We start from the raw sequence: 20,266 nt of genomic DNA, 5'->3' as shown, positions 1-20,266 counted from the left end.
ATTTTAGCTTAAGGACCCCATTTCATGGCCAAAATAATGACCCCAACGAAATTGGTCAATATTATCCCATAGTTCTAGCCAATTTTAGCAAAGTCCCTTAGGGGGTATATCAAATAATTAAAAAAAATCAACTTCCAAAATTTCAACTTTTTAGAATAATTTTAGATTAAGGACCCCATTTCATGGCCAAAATAATGACCCCGACGAAATTAGACAAAATTATCTCAAAGATCTAAACATATTTAACAAAAGAAAAAATAGTAACAGATTGTGTTATGGACACTTAAAAACTTTTTCATTTGTGCGATTTATGGTAATTTTATTTCTAAGTCAGTATACCTAACGAATAACAAATTTAGTTACTAGGAGGGTTTTTGAAATGTATAACATTTCCTCTTATTAGCGTGTTATTGAACATTTTCAATATAATATCACTTCAATACCAAATTTTGTTATTTTATCAGAAACTGTTATTATTTGCCTTCCTCACTGAGGTAAGGCTATAATCCTGCTCGAAAAATGAACTTTTGAAAAACAGCTCGTAGACCTATATTCATGTATACCTATCGACTCAGAATCGAAAACTGAACAAATGTCTGTGTGTGTGTGTGTATGTGTGTGCGTATTCACTTTTGTGCTCAAAATTCTTGCCAAGTTTTCTCAGCACTGGCTGATCCGATTTGAGTCAAACTAGTTGCATTCGATTTGTTTTGGTGCCCCATAGTGCACTATTGAATTTTTTGAAGATCCGATAAGTAGTTCAAAAGTTACGTATAAAAAAGTGTCAGAGTTGCGATTCAGGTGCTGTAATTTTGATGCCGGATCTCACTTATCTATATGAAAACTTTGTCCGGATCTATCATCCGACCCTTCGTTGGTTAGGTAATCAACAGACCTTTCCAATGAGTCCAAAACATTGAAGATCTGGCAACCCTGTCTTGAGATATGACCACTTAAGTGATATTTATGTACTTTTTTGAAGCCGGATCTCACTTAAATGTATGTAAACTATGTCCGGATCCATCATCCGACCCATCGTTAGTTAGATAATCAAAAGACCTTTCCAATGAGTCCAAAACATTGAAGATCTGGCAACCCTGTCTCAAGTAATGACCACTTAAGTGATATTTATGTACTTTGTTGAAGCCGGATCTCACTTAAATGTATGTAAACTATGTCCGGATCCATCATCCAACCCATCGTTGGTTAGGTAATCAAAAGACCTTTCAAATGAGTCCAAAACATCGAAGATCTGGCAGCCCTGTCTCAAGTTATGACCACTTAAGTGATATTTATGTACTTTTTAAAGCCGGATCTCACTTAAATGTATGTAAACTATGTCCGGATCCATCATCCGACCCATCGTTAGTTAGGTAATCAAAAGACCTTTCCAACGAGTCCAAAACACCGAAGATCTGGCAACCCTGTCTCAAGTTATGACCACTTAAGTGATATTTATGTACTTTTTTGAAGCCGGATCTCACTTAAATGCATGTAAACTGTGTCCGGATCCATCATCCGAATTAGGTTGGTTAGGTAATCAAAAGACCTTTCCAATGATTCCAAAACATTGAAGATCTGGCAACCTTGTCTAGAGATATGACCACTTAAGTGATATTTATGTACTTTTTTAAAGCCGGATCTCACTTAAATGTATGTAAACTATGTCCGGATCCATCATCCGACCCATCGTTGGTTAGGTAATCAAAAGACCTTTCCAATGAGTCCAAAACATCGAAGATCTGGCAGCCCTGTCTCAAGTTATGACCACTTAAGTGATATTTATGCACTTTTTTGAAGCCGGATCTCACTTAAATGTATGTAAACTATGTCCGGATCCATCATCCAACCCATCGTTGGTTAGGTAATCAAAAGACCTTTCCAATGAATCCAAAACATCGAAGATCTGGCAGCCCTGTCTCAAGTTATGACCACTTAAGTGATATTTATGTACTTTTTTGAAGCCGGATCTCACTTAAATGTATGTAAACTATGTCCGGATCCATCATCCGACTTAGGTTGGTTAGGTAATCAAAAGACCTTTTCAATGAGTCCAAAACATTGAAGATCTGGCAACCCTGTCTCGAGATATGATCACTTAAGTGATATTTATGTACTTTTTTAAAGCCGGATCTCACTTAAATGTATGTAAACTATGTCCGGATCCATCATCCGACCCATCGTTAGTTAGGTAATCAAAAGACCTTTCCAATGAGTCCAAAACATTGATGATCTGGCAACCCTGTTTCAAGTTATGACCACTTAAGTGATATTTGTGTATTTTGTTTGCCTTCCTCACTGAGGTAAGGCTATAATCCTGCTCTATAAATGAACTTTCTAAAAACAGCTCGTAGACCTATATTAATGTATACCTATCGACTCAGAATCGAAAACTGAACAAATGTCTGTGTGTGTGTGTATGTGTGTGCGTATTCGCCTTAGCGCTCCAAATTCTTGCCAAGTTTTTCGGCACCGGCAAGTCCGATTTTAGTCAAACAAGTTGCATTCGATCCGGTTTGGTGCCCCATACTGCACTATTAATTTGTTTGAAGATCCGATAAGTAGTTCAAAAGTTATGCATAAAAAAGTGTCAGGGTTGAAATGCAAAGTACGGAATTCTGATGCCGGCTCTCAGAAATCGTCATCAAAATAGGGTCCGCAACCTATATTTGACCCATCTTTGGCAGCTTTATCAAAATACCTTTCAAACGAGCCGAAAAAATCGAAGATCAGATAACTCTATCTCATGAAATATGCAAAAAAGTTAAGTTTGTATAGTTTTTGTTGCCGGATCTGAGACATCTATATAAAAATATGGTCCGGAACCTATATTTGACCAATAATTGGTTGAGTTATCAAAATACCATTCTAACGAGCCGAAAAAATCGAAGATCTGATAACCCTATCTCATGAAATATGCAAAAAAAAGTTAATTTTGTTTACTTTGTTGTTGCCGGATCCGACAAATTTACATCAAAATAGGGTCCGCAACCATTATTTGAACCATATTTGGTTGAGTTATCAAAATACCTTTCTAACGAGCCGAAAATATCGAAAATCCCATAACCCTATTCCATGAGACATGCAAATTTGTTAAATTTGTTTACTTTTTTGTTGCCGGATCCGAAAAAATTACATCAAAATAGGGTTCGGCACCTATATTTGATACATCTTTGGTTGAGTTATCAAAATGCCTTTCTAATGAGCCGAAAAATTCGAAGATCTGATGACACTTTCTCATGAAATATACAAATTAGTTAAAATTGTATACTTTTTTGTTGCCGGATCCGAAAAATTTACATCAAATTAGGGTCTGGCACCTATATTTGACCCATATTTGGTTGAGTTATCAAAATACCTTTCTAACGAGCCGAAAATATCGAAAATCTGATAACCCTATCCCATGAGATATGCAAAATTGTTTAATTTGTATACTTTTTTGTTGCAGGATCTGAAAAAATTACATCAAAATAGGGTCCAGAACCTGTATTTCATCCATATTTGGTTAAGTTATCAAAATACCTTTCTAACGAGCCGAAAATTCGAAGATCTGATAATGCTATCTCATGAAATATGTAAATTAAATAATTTATCATTTTTAACTGGATTTTACTATTGTGAATGTCGGTTGGGTTGCTTTATATAATCACAGTTTACTTCAATAATAATATAAAAAAGCGGGATGAGGATTCGCTAAATTAGCAATGTTTCTATGTATTTACTGTTATAAATATTTTACTTCCTTTAATACTGTTGGTTTTTTTATGTTTGCTTACATCATCAACTTATGGAAAAGATTGTGCAAAGAATTATGTTAGTCCAGTAATTTTATCGGCCTTTGTTGCGCTGGATGGTGTTACTCGGCAAAAACCTGTTGGGCGATCGTAATCTCCGGTTTATTTCAAATGCCACCCGGACTGCATTGGTAGCTCTAACGGCCAACAGCGATGGTGCATCGATTTTTTCGTTGGTCACTGTGCTGGCGGTCAATTGTAGCCAGCTGTTTCGGAAGTGTTTGGCCGGGGAGCTTGTGCTGATCTGCTTATTTCGCAGTAAACATTGTTATCTCCAATTTTTACAGTTGGTTGGCATTCTGGAGTCAATTCATCATCAAACATCATTGATATATTATCTGAAAACAAAATTGTACTTTTCTTTCAAAATTTAGTTGTTTTTTACTACCTAAGACTTAAACTCACCTTTTGAAGAAAACAGTTAAATTAAATTAATTTTTATCCTTTTTTTTTTCCTTTGCGGTGTCAGTTGACGTCTAAGACCGTTTGTGATCCATCTCGACTAATTTTTATCCTTAAACGTTTTGTTTATACTTTTTTGTGTTACGTAATACAACATTCAAGCATGAACGTCAAAATTGTAGCTGCGTACTTTTCATCGATCATTGCTGAAGTTTCATCGTTTTATTTTAGTCAGCCCTAGCTGAAGCGTGCTGTCCATGCATACACTGAAAAAGGCATTACACATTGTTCAGTTCAGTTTTACACACTTGTATGGGATTTTCAGTTTAACTAGGATTACACAATGTTGTGTTATCGTTCTAGTCAAAATCAAAATTAGTTATGGATAATTTGTTTTGCTAGCCGGTACGAAATTTAACCTCAGTCTTTTTCATGTACGTACTCACATTACACAGATTACTCTTTACACCTACTAAAGGCTAGTATGGTGATCGGAAGGAAAGGGGTCAAGAAACAGCTTTACGAACAGCAGAACAAAAGAGAAGGAGCGTTTTCTTGGGGCTTTTCTTCACCCTCTCTGGCTTGCTCCGCTGCTGCTGCTGCCCATTTGAAATTTTTCTTGACCGGTTCCTTCCGATGTGCATACACCGCTTAAGAAATGTTACGCTCGATCGGCCATCATCAGCCCGATTTTATTCAACGTTACCTTTCTCAGAGGACAAGAGTGTAAAAGTGAACTGAACACACTAAACAAAAATCATAATTGGATGAGTTCGTAATACCCCTTTTAAAGTTAAATTTCAACATTTTACGAAGGATCAACTATGGTTTCTTGAAACGAGCTGTCAAGTAGGATGCTTCCTGTCAAGAAGGGCCGCTAAGTTATTGTTTTTAATTGGATTAAAAATCCATTGTAAATCCTTTGCGGTCGTACGCTGTGAACAATAATGCCACCAATTTAAGCTAAATTAAAAGACCCAATTTGTATACATTAAATTTTAAATCCCGCAGTATGCACAGCGATTCTGCTTATTCTCCTTAGCGCAGGGGTGCTCAAAGGTTTTGGAGGCCGGGCCAAATTTGAAGCTCAAATGAGCTTACGTGCCAAATTAACAAAAAAGGTTGTTAAAAAAAAATTACGTTATTTTAATGTAAAAGATTACATTTCTGTTTTTTACAAAAATGTCTATTCAAAATAATAGAAACCACGAAATAACGGGTTTCTATCGGAATTGTTGATTTTGTTGTTTCTGGTATTTGAGTCAGTTTTTTAATAATGGTGGAGGGGTGAGTTGATCGACGAAAGCTTTGTAAAATATTTGCAGCAAACTTGATCCTCCGATTTCCACATTTTGTCTGCCTGAATCAGTTGATAGTCAATCAGATTCGTTATCTAACTGTAATGAGTTCGAATCCCTAAGGAAGTGCAAAGTAAGTTTGAGGGTCAGTTCATAGATGGGTCAATATGACTTGCAAATTAATAAAGAAAACTTTTATTTTTGCGGCTATTACAGAATTCTACCTAAGTAAAACTTGAACTTTTTTTTTATATTTCTAAAAATGTTTGATAAAAGTTTTGACGATATTTACTAGTTTCACTCACATTGAAACGTGTAAAATTGCTTTAATTATAAAATATTTTGAACAAATTGTTTGTATCCTAAAGTGGGGATCAAAATATTGACAAATCATAAGTTTCTTTTTATTAACAAAAAAATAAAAAAAGATTAGCATATAAAACTTAAAATAAACCTTAGTGTTGAAAAAGTACAAAATCACTTTACAAGTGGTCAACGGGCCATTTTACATGATCATTCAAAATGGGTCCGCGGGCCACAAAATATCATCTCGCGGGCCACGTTTGGCCCGCGGGCCATACTTTGGGCACCCCTGGCCTTAGCGTAACGTCTTTTTAAATGACCACCAGCGATGGAAGAATCATCATCCAAAGAAAATCTCTTGACGCTCATCAAGAGAAAAAATCGGAACGGAACATGAATCTCCTCTCTCGCACACGAAAGATCGGTAAAAAGAAACTCAAAAAATCATCATCTTGATTATTCGACGGAACATCTAATTCTCTACTACACTGGCAGGTGTAACGTCACACGTCGAAAAATGTTTTTTTGTAGATGGGAAATGTGTGTAAACAAAATGCAATAAATTAATTTAAGTTGTGCTGACAAGGTGATTCACAACTTATCTTCAGCTGATTGATTTTTTTCGAGAAGTTCGGGAGCGATTTTTTTTTTGTTTCGCCTCCTCTCTCTTTCGCGGGTGAAGAATATTCGCTAGCGAAAATGATTTTTTTGCGATTATTCCATCCCTGATGACAACAAAAAGTATGGATTTTTAAAGTAACCATAACACGGCCTCGAACTCGCCCTTCCCCCCATCTGCGTTACGTAATAAAAAAAACGCTCCCTTGCGGTGTTTCATGAAAGAAAACGACGACCCGGGATTCAAACTGACTGTTAAGGTTAATGTTAACATTCCATAGGTTGTCTTCCTAAGGTGTCTTGATAAGGTCCAGTTTGTGACAATACACTACCTTCCCTTTACTAAGCAATCGAATCCAGAAAGGAAAAGATCACCAGTTGTGTTGTTCCGAGCCGGGATTTGAACCCCGATCTACCGCTTACGAGGCGGAAGCGTTACCACTAGGCTACGTGGCTTGGTTTTTAGTGGAGTGCCTACCGGATACAGATGACAAGGCCAATCTGATCACGCAGATGGTGCTACAGCGCAAGATATAGCCATTCCAGAGAAAAATGTCACAAACCATCCCTTGATTTCTTCCTAGCGTGTGGACATTTTTCTCTGAATCGGCTATAACATCGAAATGTTAGAAGCGACTAGTTTGCGATACCGCAAGATTAGATTCATCAATAAAAACAAGTAAATATTGTTTAATTTAACTTTATTTAAACATACACAAAATAGTTTTTTTATATTTCAAGAAAAAATAAAATAATTAACCCAAATCTGAATTTTCACACAGATTGTTAGCTAGAAAATTACACACAGTTTTGACAGACAACGAAAGTACACACTTTTGTGTATAAGATTTCCACACAGATTCTGTGTATTTTCGATTTTGGACAATCTGTGTCAAATTTTACACGGATCTGTGTAATCTAGATTTTGCGTGTATGAAAAACTTTAACAAAGAACTCAGCCAGCCAATCGTGTTTTTTTGTTAGGGTGTGTTAACACAGCGACTTGGATGCAGCCATCTGTCATGAAACCAGAATCAAAACAAAACAGACGAAACTTCAAATTAAAAACTGTTGCGTTGCGTAACAATTAAAGTCGCGATTTTGTCGTTGTGCAGAAAAATTCCATAAATGATCAAAAGGTAGCTTTTTCCAATCCTACACATTCATCATAATATATATATATATATAGTATATTATACAGAACTGGTACAGCAACGAGCCGCAGCAGCAGGTGCTGCAGATCCCGAAAGATGTTCCTCCAGCTTGTCAGCCTCTTCATCGTCAAACTTTAAATCGATACCGCCCGATAAGCAAAACTCAGCAGCAATGAGATCATGCGGCACTCTATCGAAGAATCCGCGGGTTCGGAAGGAGCAGAAAGCGGCCCCTGAGTGGCGCCAGCTTCGACAAATCCGATCAACATCTTCTAATGGCAGCAGATCTACGTCAAGAAAGCAGAAATAACGAAAGTGGTCATTGAGATGCAAGAGACAAGTGCTGCTAATCAAGCGCATACAGCTACCAAGATCCAGTTTCTGCAGATGGTGCGCAAACACATAATCGTGAACTAAAGAAGAAAATTGATTACGCAAAACTTTTATCTTTTTACAAGTGATAAGTGTTTTTTTTTTTGTTAATTAATCATTTAATTGGAAATATACATTATTTTGTATGAAACAAACTGAGACCAACTTCATTTACGCTATTTAAAATGAATCCCAGTCTAACCAGCGTTAGGAGTTTCTTCAATAATCACGTCCATGCATCGAGAAATTAAAAGTGAGACATGGAGTTAAACTTTCTGTGCAGTTGCTGTGAAGGTTCTCATGTCACTTCGAATAGTTTAACTCCATGTTGCACGCACATACTCTCACTTTTAATTTCTCGATAGGGGGAGGGGTCTTGAGTCAGTGACATCCCATTCAAAAGGTTTAGGGAAAGTGCGTGACAGTGGGTGGGGGGATCTAAAATCTCGAAAATCTTGGGCGTAATATTTGAGCAATCCTTAATGGCTGAAAGGCTCGTTGGCAAATAATTATTGAATAGTTACAAAAGAACTGGATCAATTAATGAGATTGGGTGCTACATACAAAAATAGAGGAAGAGCGTTCGGCCCTTTCAAAAAGTTTTGGAAAACGTCAAAATGCAAGTGATTCTGGAGACCTAAACAGGAAGTTTATGGATGTGCTGTCACTTTTTCCATTTGTGTTGGCTTATCGTCGCTAGCAAGGCTGTATATCATAGGTACTCGCGATCTTCCTTTGCATTAGTGTGAGTGCAAGACTCCGTGCCACTAAAACCAAAACAATAACAAACGAACAATGGACCGTGTCAGGAAAACCAAAACATAAACAATGTCAGTGTCAGTGGAGTGAGAGAGTCAGAGATAACGATTTTGACAACCGCACTACTACACACTCAATCGCGAGTACCTTAGGTAGAAAGCCATGCGTCGCTAGTGTGCTATTTTTTGACACGTCTGCTGTAAAAAGATAGGACGTGTCACAAGAAAACACACAACCGGCGTTTTGTTATTTGGTAGATTTAAATGGTTTGGTTCAATTGGATGCTTAACAAAACAGTAAAAAACTTAAATTTGAAGTTCAAAGTGTTTCAAATTAATACCATAAACTCGTGTCGTATTGAGTTAATATGACTGTTCCTCTATAACTTTACTTTATAATCGTAAATAATTTGTAAAAGCTTAATTTATAAAAATAGAATATCGTATCTAACTAAAATTGTTTTTTTAAACATCTGTTAATTTCAAATGAACTACAGTCCAGACTCGATTATCCAAAGGCCTTGGCAAAATTTCACTTCGAATAATCGAAACTTCGGATAATCGAATCACGAAATTTTTTAGGATTTTTTTTGTTCGTGATTCGATTATGCGAAGTCTCATGCAAACCTTCGGATACTCGAACTTTGTATAATCGAGTCTGGTCTGTATATTATTACTATTTTAAGGCGAAGCCGCTTATAATTTTTATAAAAATCTGATTATACTCTAAAATGCTCTTTATTTTATTCAGATTAACTGCAATATTTGCACCAAAATTAATCAGCATTTTCTTGTTGTACCCTTCTTGAAGCCACTAAACATTTTTTTGATCTAAAGCAAATGTGCCTCAAAATGTATATAATTTTGTGATGCAACCATTGACGTCCTAGCTTTCAATCATTGATTGATAACGATTTCCATAACTTAACAAGAATCACGAAGTGTAGGGTACTATTCTAAACAACTTGTACGAAGGAAAGCAAAATTTAATATATAATCATGCAACTGATCGCTGGCGCCAAGTTAAAAGAAATTGAAAAAAAGGTTATAACTATTAATTTATGATTTTGAAATATCATTGTTCTGCATTTTTAGAACAAGGATGGCAATTCTAACAGCAATCGAATTTTCATTGTTTTTAGTACCTATTAATGAGCATTTAAAGGATATGCAGAAAACCAATCGAAAAACGGCTTGGTTTACGAATGGCACTTAAAACCTGTTGCAAACTAACTCAAGAATTATAGTTTCTTGCTAATAAAGATGATTCAGATGATCGAGTCAAGTAAGGCCTTGAACATAATTCTTTGAATTGATTTAATTCTAAATCTTTTGAGTTGGTAGGGGAAATTCTCGTATATTTGGCAGGTTAAGCTCTCGCTCCTAACTCCATCCAATTTGCTGATTTTCACTATTTAAAAAACTAATTTTGCAAAACTTCTGATAGAAACTTGCTCACTTCTTATTGAGCTATTTATCACTCGATTTCAGTTGAAAACGCTTCTAATTAGCTTTAATTGAATGTCAAAGTTCTGACCTGCCAACATTTGAAGCACGCTGGAATTAGATGCTGTTCCCCTACACAATAGAATTTCAGAGTTTTTTTTTTTTTTTTTAAGGGATCTATAAACCAAATTTACAAATTTTGCTTTTTTGGTGTTTTTAAATACCCCTGACTCAAGGCGGTTCTACAAACACCCAAAAAGCAAAAATTGAAAATTTGGTTTATAGGACCCTTTCAAGAAAAACTCTAGAATTGCGCTCAGGTAAGTAATGAAAGCTTCAGTGAAATAACAGTAACAATCATTGCATATTTTATTTTATAACTTATTGATTTAATAAACAATTAAATTACAAAACGAACTAAATTACGTTACCACCTTCATTGAACAATCTTGGTGATTCGATTGCGTCACGTCGGCTGCGTCAATAAATGGCTGCGATGTTTGATCGATTTTTCTGTCAACCCTGTCAACTTGCGCCAAAAATCTTGGCCGTCGGGCTAAAGCTTTCTGACGAATAGGACGTGTTTTTAACAGTGAAGAAAATTCAAGTGAAAAACTAGTGTTTTGTTCGTTATTTTTAGCTGCAGACGGCTCCAAACCTATAATAAGTCAATTGGTAAGGCATTTGATTAAATTCTAACAAAAAAATAAAATAAATCTCTTGGGAACTAAAACTTACTCGATTACTGAGACATGTTCGCATCCTGTTCGGATAGCCTGTTAGAATTGTAATTCTAGCAAAACATTGTAATAGAGCCGAAGTCGAAGTGTAAACAAAGAGTCTATCCTGCTCGTTCCTAATGTAAACTTCAACTGACGTGAGCAGGATAGACTCTTTGTTTACACTTCGGCTTCGGCCCTTTTACATTGTTTTGCTTGAATTCCTTTCTTGGACAGAAAAAAGCAACTGTCTTTCGTATAATTTAAATTTTGTCTAGCAAAGATTATTGTTGCTTTCTCAAACCAAAAAACATAACCCCACTACTTTACTAGGAACAATCGTCACTGTTTTTTATCAAACAGTGCCATAACCAAAATTTGCAGCCCCTCGGCAAACGTCAAACCAGTACAAATTTGCTTCGGATCTTTTTCCGGATCTCTTCCGTAAAAGAACCGGCAAAAAATGTGTATTTTTTTGACGTTTGCGGAGGGTGCCGAAAAAGGGCTCACTTGGTGAATTGGACAATAGGCAAAAAAAAAAAACTTCAAGCAAAACAATGTAAAAGAGCCTAAGCCGAAGTGTAAACAAAGAGTCTATCCTGCTCACGTCAGTTGAAGTTTACATTAGGAACGAGCAGGATAGACTCTTTGTTTACACCTCGACTTCGGCCCTATTACAATGTTTTGCTAGCCTTGGCCTGGTATCACTTCCGGAATAGATCCGCCACTCTAATTGGCGCATCGTTTAAAAATTGACAACGATACCAGCACATTCCAGATGGATTTGGCCGAAAAAGCCACATTTGATACCAGCACATTCCAGAAGTTCAAATATTTCAAAATTCCGATACACTCGCACAGTAAGAAAAAGTGCCCAAAATTGTTGTGCATCAAAAGCTTCGTTTTTGCACCAGGAATCATAATCCGGTATAAAATCGGAACGGTGGCCGGAGTACAGAAAGCCGGAAAATTCGGATTTTTGCATTTAGAAAAAAATCATTAAATCATTAGAATTATTCAAGCGTGGACTAATTCGCTTTCATTTATCATCATGCAAAACAATCCTGGAATAATATAAAATGCAGGGTGGCCACTCAAGTCGGGAAATCGGGAAAAAGTCGGGAATTCCTCAAAAACCGCAATTAATCGGGAAAAAGTCGGGAATTTATGAGTTTTTGTCAAAAAGTCGGGAAAAGTAGGGAATTCCAAGCATCCTTGCTTGAAAATGATTTTAACTCTTGAATAATTTTGTAATATTTTGTACAATTTTCAATTCTCAATTCTGCTTTACTAACTAACTTTAAATTTAAGGTTTTAAATGTTGCCCTTGAACTTATTTTGTGAGAATGGGATAAAGCTTGATTTTCAGCTTTCGGATCACTTAAATATCGAATAAAATCCAAAATTGAAAAATATCATAAAGAATAATATTAACCTGGCAAAAAAATAATCCAATAAATTTTGAGTTATTGCAAAATTGTTTGAAAATTTGTCTCTTCAAACATTTTTCTTAAAATAAGTGGGAAAAATAGGAATGAAATTTTAAATTCAGTTATCTTCAACTTTTTGCCATTTCCATTTGAAACGGAGTATTCAAAACCATACGTTTTCCAATTTAAAAAAATAACATGAAAGTTATAAGTATTGTTGAACTTTCGTTTTTTTTTTCAAGGACTAATTGTTTGTGTTTCTACTCTGAATTATAATAATGAATTTCCATTTTTGAAGTATTTTTTTTATTTGCTGTTCAGTTTCTGTGTTTATGAAAATTGCCAATAATTGGATTTTTTAAATCAATTTAGATTTTTTTTCGGTGGTTGATATTGACTTTTCGTATATAGAGTATTTTGTTTGAAATCATTCTTTAGATAAGAAATGCCTATTTGAGTTTTCTGGAAAAGTCTGGAAAAAGTCGGGAATTTGAAAATGGGATTTGAGTGGTCACCCTGATTTAAAATGCCCTATGACCCCTCAGAACTGGTTCCAACGACCTCCAGTTTTTTTTCAATAAAACGTTAGGAAAAGTGATCGTGCCCGCGGTTTTACTCAAAATAAAAAAGAAATTCCGGTGATTGTAAAATATCGGGTGGACGGCGCGATACAATGTCACTTTAAAACTACTTTGGGAGTGTTCTTTTATTACGTAACGCACTGGGGTGGGGAGGTCGAAGGCCGTGTTACGCGCTACATAGTTTTTAATTTGTATGGGAATTTTGTTACTAGGGGGAGGTCAAAAAATGCAGTTTTTTGAGTTACGCCATAACGCTACCTTTATTTAAACTTTTGCTTCGCGAAATTTTGGATTGACATCGTAGTACAAGTACAAGTAACAAAGTACTTTATCAAACATACGGGTATGACGTGGAAACGTTGTTTACTAAAATTATAAAATTTACAAAATTAAAATTCTTAACATTTGAATTGAAAAGAATTTTTTTTTCTTCGTTCCAGATTATATCACAATGCCAAAATCTAACAAGAAATCTTCGTCCACAAAGGCGCGAGTGAAACGTAAATATAATAAAAAGTGGAATTCTGCAAAAGTGCTCAAAAATGAAAATGAACTGGGTGAAAATTGCCTTTCAATAGTGCCTAGAGCAAAACTAGACGAAAATTACGAGAAGGAAGAAGCCGAACTGGTAAAGGCCAGATTTCAGTACAAACGTAGATACTCCGATCATATGAGTGAAGAAGTTAGTGATGATCATTCTGGTGATGGTGCTGATGAGTTGGAAAGTTTTCGTGACAAACGAAGACATTCAGACCTTTCTAGCGAAGAAGATAATGATAGTGATGGTGATAGTGATGGTGATGGTGATAGTGATGGTGATAGTGAGTTGAGAAAATCAGCAAAAGTAAATGATGAAATGGAAACTTTCTCACGTACAAAAAAAGTGATCCAAAACGCAGAAAGGATAAAAGTACTCAGAGGAGACGCAAAGTTCCGAGAACAGGAGAGAAGCAAAACAAAGGAAAGAATGAAACGGTTGAGAAAAAATAAAAACTTTGTGAAAAAAGAAAGGCGAAGCAATAAGCGACGAATGCAAAATACAAGAATGAACAAAGATTACGTTGTATCAGAGAAACACAAGAATTTGGAGCGTGTACACATATTGAGAGCAGATCCATCTTACAAGAAAGTGGAAAATTTCCGCAAAAGTCAACAAATGCAAAAGCGGAGGAGTATAGGGAAGTATTCTGAAGTTGAGAACAGTCAGAACATTCAGCGGAATAAGAAATGGATTACCGGACGGGCCAAAATTTCTCATAGATGGCGCTGTTCGTTTGGTAGTAAGAATTTCAAATTTGTTCTGAAAATTTTTCTTTTTTGTAAATATCTCAGCAACTTTACATCGCAGGGTGTCGAAATTTGACCTGCCGATTCACAAAAAAATTAGCTTTCACCAGGTCAAATTTTATCCCCAACCGATCTTTAATTAAGGAAATATTGAATTTAAATTGATTTCCCCCATACATTTTTTAAATCGCTTACTACCAGCGTGATAGCAGCCGCCATCGTCATTTTTTCTCTTTCTCTCCCAGCTTTTGACAGCTAGATTTGTCAAACCATTGTTTTTGTTTGAATGTCTCCGCCAAAAAATATTTCTGGTTCTGCTGCGAATTTTTATTTTCCCAACTGGAAACGACCACAACCCGGCCGGTACCGAAAACAAACGTTTAACTATGCGGAATCGGAAGGCTGCTGTAGGCTGCAGCTGCGGGAAGGATAGGACGAGGCGAAGGGGGAGGTAATCTGAGTGAGTTTCGGCTGCAGATGCCGAGATGGAAGTGGAAGCTGGACAGCGGATGGACAACCAAACGTCGAAGAGGCAGAGGGTTGGCGGTGAGTTGTGGCTGGAAGGACTCGTGGATTTGAGGAGACGTGGGTTTCTTCTGATTAGTCTGGCAGACGGCATCCTGCCTCGGTACTTCTTACTGATCCCGACGATATCTTCCTCGACTTTAGATCTTCCGGTGGACATCGAGTTCAGCACCATCTTGACGGACGAAGTGTTTAGTGCCAGTCGGTGGCCAAGCCGTATTAAGCGACCCCCAATGGCAACGAAAGTGAAAGATGATGGTGCAGATCTTGAACAAGGCTAACGCGTAGCTGGCTAGTGTTGAGAACTGTAGGTCCAGGAGCAGTCATTAAAGAAATGCTGATAGAAACGGCCGTCAACCGGAGAGTGTCCCTATCCGAAGACGACAATTCGCCGTCTCCAATCAAGATGTAAGATGGGCACGGTGGACCGCCCTCGGTCGGATATGCCTTCCTCGGCGGCGGAAGCATGCGAGGTCCGCAAAGTACTTGCGATCCGAGTCTTCGATTCACCGCCCGACTCACACCACCTTCCGGGTCAAATCCAGCCACTCCTCACTTGCAAAGTATGGGCAAAGGTGGCTCCCAGAACCACCTCAACTTCAACATGACCTCACCACCGGATGCTCACATACCACATCCTTCGCCAAGTGGTCTGATGCCGTCATCCCTGTTGAATCCTCAACCAAGTCCGATAGCCCACTTACCGGGACCGACAAACATGCCGTACATGGACGGACAATCGGACACCGATGGAAGTCCGTTTACGACGGCACACTCGCCAGCTGGTCACTACGTCCAGTCCGAACCACAAGGCGCAGGGTGAGTATTCTTCATTGGTTTTTGTTAGCGGTTGATGTGATGATCGTAACATTTTCTTTCAGCTCCACTTCACAACACTTCTCGCGTTCTGCCAGCTGCAGCTGCAGGTCAATTACATCCATTAGCTGATTCAGGGCCGCATCGTGACCAGTCCAGACGCGTTGGCTGAGGTGTAAAACTGCCTGCACTATTTCTCGCAATCTCTTCAAAAGGAGACGCTTTACACTCAAACGCTACGATTAATGCGATAACGCCTCGACGATCACATGACCGTGTCTTATTGGCGCGAACTCACCAGTAAAGATCCCTAATCGGAACTCGGTTGAACATCCAGCTGTACCGGCACTCGAATGTTATCTTGATCGTTGAACCTAATGAGAAGGAATCCAGCCCGAACGAGATGACGTACACGCTCTACCTGGTGCTTGTCAAGCCGTCCTCCGTCGAGGACAGCCAACCACAGGACGCGGAACCCTCGATCACCTCCTCGGTGAGCCAATCTGGCCCGGGCTCTGTTCCTCCTGGAGCACCACTCAGCGTTCCAGAACTGTCCTCGTCCGCCGCACATCCTCCGACCTCGTCAAGCACCACCGAAAACGACGGCATGCCCAAATTGTACCTCAAGGTGCAATCGCTGATCGAGTTTGACACGTTTGTGGCCATGCACGATCCCGGAACGTACGTGAACGAGCTGGCCGGATCGAAGCGTAAACTGGGCGCGCTCGGTGAAGGACCCTCCAAGCAGCAAAAAGTCCTTTATCCGGCCTATTTCATTCCAGAGCTGGCCCACGCCGTGGAGCCATTGCAACGAGAAGCTGCCGTTGGCGAATGAACTTACGCTCCGTCGGATTCCTCACAGTGGTCTGCAGGTGGAAGCGAATGTTGGTGCTGAAACAGTTGACGTTGCCTCAGCCGAAGGCGCCTGTTTCGGTGGCTGCTGCTGTAGGGCAACAGGGTGGCCCGATTCATAAACCGCCGGTTGCGATGTTCCATTTCAGTGCGGGAAAAAAAGGAACTTCACGTTTCGTCGTTTCAGCTGGCGCCGAGTTGACCCGTTTTACAGCTGATCTTCTTCCGTTGCTGTTGGATACACCCATTATTCATTCCAAGATTCGGAGAGCATCGGATACCTGGAGTACGAGGAGCTTTTTTTAGGTTGATGGAAAGGACAACGACGTCGAGCCAGTTTGCAAACCTCCCACATAATCGCAATGATCAAAAACATCGATTTAACTCCTCCCTGATCTCATCACTGGAGTTTCGTCAATAGTTGCTGAAACAGTAGTTGTCATTTTTCACGAGGACGGAACAACGTTGGATTTACCGGAACAGAGCACCCGCCGTCAAGAGCAGTTTTTGCAGCTCTCTTCATAATAAATACATAGTAGAACAAAACAAAAACTGCTCGACGGCGGGTGCTCCTACTCAGACACTCCAAAATATTGGCCTCACTTCTGAAGAAAATCTTTATCCTCTTCCATAGCTACTACAGCTACATAAGATGAGTAACTACCTTGATAATTACAATCGTAATTTGTCAATGGTAAGTCGTAATTACTCGATAGTAGATTGAGATCATTCGATCCTAATTTATCAATCTACCATTATATTTAATATTTTTCTAGTATGCTGTTTTTAGCATTTGTGTTATGCCATTGTGCTATTTTGACAATTTTTTAATGTTTGCTAATTTTATATTTTGATAGTTTGCTATCTTGCTTTCTTAATTTGTTGTTTTGTTATTATGTTGAATTCAGTTATTTAGCTAGCTACCTTTTTGCCTTCCTCACTGAGGTAAGGCTATAATCCTGCTCTAAAAATGAACTTTGTATAAAAACGTCGTAGACCCACCTTCATGTATACATATCGACTCAGAATCGAAAACCAACAAATTAGCTCATGTTTCTCGGCACTGGCTAAACCGATTTGACCCGAACTTGTTGCATTCGACTTAGTTTAGGGTCCCATAGATCCAGTTTTATACAGATTGAAGTTTCGATAAGTAGTTCAAAAGTTATGTATAAAAATGTGTTTTCATATATTCAGATCTCACTTAAATGTATGTAAACTATGTCCGGGTCCATCATCCGACCCATCGTTGGTTAGGTTATCAAAAGACCTTTCCAACGAGATATTGCCACTTAAGTGATATTTATGTACTTTTTTATTCCGGATCTAAAAAATAGATGAAATTTGTGTACAACCCCATCATATCAGCCATTGTTGGTAATGAGTGAGGAAGGTTCCAACCACATAGGTGGATTAAGTTAGTTTTTTCTTGTGGTTTGGTTGAGCGTTTTAGCAGAATGCTCGACAGTCGAGAACAGAACACTGATGAAGTCTGCAAGTAGTAGACGAAATACGTATCTGTCAAGATATTAAAATATATAGCGGAATTAAAAGGAACAACTCGTCTCTTTGTATTAGTTTTTTCTCTTAATTTTTCTTTATTTTTTTTTTGATTCTATTTACCTATTTTACTACTTTGCTAGTTTGCTTTTTTGCATTTTCCCATTTTTCATGTGTGCTATTTGGCAATTTTGCTATCTTGCTATTTTTTGAAAACTATCTTTTTTTATTCGTTATTTTTATTTTATGAATTTATGTTAATTTGCTAATTTACTGGTAAGCTAGTTTGCTTTTTCCATTTTTCTAGTCTGCTATTTTTCTATTTTTCAATTTTGCTATTTTCCATTTTGCAATATTACTGATTTGCTATTTTGCTCTTTTTTTAAATCAGCTTTTTCCGTTTTGCTTTTTGGCTATTTTAAAAGTAAAGTAAATCTTTCCCAGTTCCTGAGGGGAACACCCTTGAAGAGTATCGGGGCCGGCATTTACAAAGCGGATTCAGTGGCATTTTCATTCTCAACTTAATGTTAACATGTTAAGGTTAATGTTAACATTCCATAGGTCGCCTCCCTAAGGTGTCGTGATAAGGTCCAGTTTGTGACGATACACTACCTTCCCTTTACTAAGCAATCGATTCCAGAAGGGAAAAGCCGAGCCGAGCCGGGATTTGAACCCCGATCTACTGCTTACGAGGCGGAAGCGTTACCACCGGGCTACGTGGCTATTTTGCTTTTTGTAATTTGTTCTAGTATGATATTTTGCTATCTTGAGTACTTAGGGCACGATCATGGCCGTGATGAAGATCAATGAGCAGAGAAAATCGATCATCCGGTTTGGATAGATTGTCTCTCCACAGAAGTCGACAGTCCTGCCAAGCTTTGATCGTGTCATGAAACTTGTCTTGTTTAGTCCGTGCTACTACTTCCACCTCCTGCGCCAATGACCACTCAGCCCGAGTAATATCCGGGGCCGGTAGAGGTCAGCGGCGAGAACTTAATTGCTGGAGGCGGGAGAGCTGCACCTGCTGCAGCAGGTTTGGCTTGATGTGAGGGTCGTTGTATGCTGATGCACTTGGACTGCTCGAGATAGGAGAGGGCCGATTCGACCAGTTCGGATGGATGGTCCGCCAAGTGTCAGTGGGTGAAGCCCTGCTGGGTGAGTCGCCGGTACAGGAACGTCCAGGTAAGGTAATCAACGACGTTCTGTTTTCAATGGTTTTGTTGATGATGACCTGATGGCTCTCCACCGGTAGACGTTCATTGAGGAACTTTTTGAAGAAGTCCTTCTTGGAGCTCTGACAAATCAGTACGCGTTTGACATCGTCATCCTCCAACGGACGATTGTCCCGTCTCACAATTTGTATGCAATGTGTAGGGTGCTTGTCCATGATGACCAACAGGTAGGCGGAAATGTTCAAACCCCAGCACAGATCCCGCGTGACGACGGCAATTTGCACCGCTCCGGAATCGAACAGCTGCTCCGCTATGCGATGATCCGACGCCGTCAAGCCTTCATGGATGTCTTCTTCAGCGTTTTATCTGCCATGCGTTCCAGGAATGGCCTTATTTCCTCCTCCCCGGCGGGAAAGAACCGGTTCAGTTAGGCTTCGGCCGCTATCCAGCTCTTGAGCTCACAAACACAATCACCGGTTTGTGGGGACTAAAAATGGTTACGGCGTTGTACACCGGTTTGGACATGGCCGGAACCTGTCCAGCGGAGATTGGCCGCACGCTCGGGTGGAAATTGAAAGTCGCTTTTGCGTCACAATCCAGCCATTGAGCTACGTCTCGGGCTTCCAACAGTGATGCCGACAGGGCGATGATCGGGATCTGCTTTTCAATCTGGGAAGGAATGTACCGTATACGAGAGCAGACCACTTCCAGCACTAGTCCTTCCTCACCGCCAATCAGCTTCAGCACGTCCACAATAAACAGCTTGATGTTCTGGACGTTCTTCCTCTGCTTCTAATGATAACGTGGTTAGGATTACTTGTCCCTTGGCAATCAGCTTAAACCCGTTCCGGTTTCCCCCGTTTATTTGAACACCATGCGTCCCAATTTCTGGCCAAACTTCTGGTGCCAATCAGCTCAGCCAGCGTGTCTCTCGAGACCAAATATACAACCCGACCGTGCGGATTCTGCTACAACATACGCAACACTGCAAATTCCACGATCGTCGTCTTGCCCGACTGGTTTGTGCCTCAACAAAAACATTGTCTTCACTGTTATAAACTGCGTTGAAGACCGTTGGAGCCGGTACGAAACGTGGTTCGCGCAGGGCACTGATCAGCAACGGCTGCAAATCGAGCAGCTCCGTCGACGGTAGGTTCTTCTCCGGTAGAATCAGGAGGCGGAACGAAACCGGAAGTTGCATCTCATCTGGTTCAAACACCGGCACAAAGAATTTCGCTA

The 20,266-nt window shown here is 39.0% G+C and overlaps 1 protein-coding gene and 1 long non-coding RNA gene across 2 annotated transcripts in view; both read left to right on the top strand.

Annotated features, from left to right (window-relative positions):
• Positions 1-20,266, top strand: part of LOC6043584 (protein eva-1) — a 346,252-nt gene that overhangs the window by 88,158 nt on the left and 237,828 nt on the right. The gene's annotated exons all lie outside the window — the stretch shown is intronic.
• Positions 7,476-7,995, top strand: LOC119769650. Its single transcript, XR_005278465.1, has 2 exons — positions 7,476-7,554; positions 7,605-7,995. It is a non-coding gene; the product is annotated as an uncharacterized LOC119769650 (long non-coding RNA).

The sequence above is a fragment of the Culex quinquefasciatus genome, chromosome 3 (assembly GCF_015732765.1).
Source record: "Culex quinquefasciatus strain JHB chromosome 3, VPISU_Cqui_1.0_pri_paternal, whole genome shotgun sequence".
Taxonomy (NCBI): Eukaryota; Metazoa; Arthropoda; class Insecta; order Diptera; family Culicidae; genus Culex; species Culex quinquefasciatus.
Note: the sequence above shows the minus strand (reverse complement) of the source record. Positions and strands in the feature narration are given on the sequence as shown.